Here is a 1,940-nt window from a genome sequence, read left to right as displayed (position 1 = left end):
GGGAAGGCAATAAGAAGTGGCCGTTCTTAGTACTGAAATCCTCACTTAGAAAGAGTGGATATATGTGTATGTATAACTGACTCACTTTGCTGTACAGCAGAAACTAACACAACATTGTAAATCAACTATACTCCAATTAAAAAATTAATTAAAAAAAGAAATATAATCCACTCTTCTAGGAAACATAGACAGGATGATTGTACATCCCAATTTTCTGGTACACCCCTGATTTTAAGTAATATAACTATTCGATTACCTCAGATACAGTTTGGCTACATATTACATTGCTCTATATAATTTTTTTTTTTTAGTGGAATTAGGGGAATCCATTACATGTCAGATCCTCTGAGAAGCAGACAGGAAAATAGGATTTGAAGTGCAAGAGATCGATTGGGGGAAACACCTGTGAAGGCTCAAGAGCCGCAGTCTGAAGAGAGCCCTCTGCAGTACAGGTCTCACCCTGTGTAAAGAGAGGGGGGAAGAAGGACTGGGTAGGAAGAACCTCAGACCACAGCACAGTTCTGAGAAAATCGTGGCCAGGCCTCTGGGGAATCCCCAGGCTAAACTTTCCCCTTAGAGGGGTCACCTCTCTGGCGGGAATAGTTCCGTGCTGGTGCCCCTGCCGAGCTCAGTCACTGCCCAGAGGCAGCCAGCGAAAGACTGGCGCCTGTAACCCCGGGTGGCAGCCAAGGTTGTCAGTCAGCTCCTGCTCTTGGCGGCAGGTTCTGTTAGAGCCATCTGAGCAGCACCCTCGATGGCCATATGTTTCTTCCTTCACCAATACCTTTTTTTTTTTTTTTTTTGAGTCATTGAAACAGGTCAACTCCTCCTAGAAGCAGGAGCCGAGACAGGATTAGACATGCAAGAGATTTGTTAAGGGAAATGCCTGTAAAGGATAAAAGGGGTAAGAGAGGAGGGGAAAAAACCTATACAAGTGTGACTTAAACTGTAGAGTGCTGGCGAATAAATACGTTCATAGACGTGTTTTGTTTTGTTTTAAGCCTCTGTTAAGTCATATGTCCTGAATTTTGGCTTGGGAAATACGGTTTCCTTATAAGTCGTGTAAAGTAAATGATGATACTGGAATTTAGGAAGTGCCAACAAGGTGACGGAGGTAGAGCAGAAGACGTGTGCCTTCCGCAAGTTCACCTGAGGCCGCGTGGACCTCGACCAGCTACTGGACACGGCCTGCGCGCAGCTGACGCAGCCGTACAGCCCGGGTCAGCGGCGGCGGCCGCACTACGTCCTGCGGAGGAAGCAGCCCTCGAGTGGCTGCTGAAGCGCCTGCGCGAGGCCGAGAAGGCGGTGCCTCCCACGGAGGAGCCTGAGGTGGTGGAGATGGGCAGCGCGGCGTGATCATCTTGCCCAAAATGGTGGGCAGCCTGGAGGGCGTCTACAACGGCAAGACCTTCAGCCTGATGAAAACCAACCCTGAGATGACTGGCCACTACCTAGGCAAGTTCTCATCACCTACAAGCCTGTAGCACGCCCTGCCGGGCACGGGGGCCACGCACTCCTCCCGTTTCGTTCTCCTGAAGTAGCGGGCTGGCCAATAAAGGCACAGACTTCTCTCTACAGAAGAGAAAGAAAGAAATTGGAATTTAAAGCATCAAACAAACAAGGTCTGGCTCAACTGCTATTTTATTTTCATGGCTTCTTTCTGTGAGGGCTTTCCAGGTACCCTCTCCCTTACTGCTTCTCAGCTTCTCAACAGGGTGTGGTTTTGCCCCGCAGGGGACATTTGGCGATGTCTGCAGGTATTTTGGGCTGTTACAGCTGGAGCCCATGTTGCGGGAGAGTAGGCTCTCCTCTCTTTGCAGAAAGAATTCAGAGAGGAGACAGGTCAAGAAAGCAAAGCGAGGATTTATTTAAGGGATGGTAGGCTCTCAGAGCTGAGTAGCTGCGCTGGTTTCTTGGCAAGCCCGTTATGTGGGGTGTAG

At 49.1% G+C, this 1,940-nt stretch overlaps 1 pseudogene; it reads left to right on the top strand.

Moving 5' to 3' along the window:
• Nucleotides 1-882: 882 nt before the first annotated feature.
• LOC112413359 (40S ribosomal protein S15 pseudogene) lies at nucleotides 883-1,541 on the top strand (annotated as a pseudogene).
• Nucleotides 1,542-1,940: the final 399 nt, after the last annotated feature.

The sequence above is a fragment of the Neophocaena asiaeorientalis genome, unplaced genomic scaffold, assembly GCF_003031525.2.
Source record: "Neophocaena asiaeorientalis asiaeorientalis breed wild unplaced genomic scaffold, Neophocaena_asiaeorientalis_V1.1 scaffold409, whole genome shotgun sequence".
Taxonomy (NCBI): Eukaryota; Metazoa; Chordata; class Mammalia; order Artiodactyla; family Phocoenidae; genus Neophocaena; species Neophocaena asiaeorientalis.
This window is presented reverse-complemented; position numbering and strand designations above follow the sequence as displayed.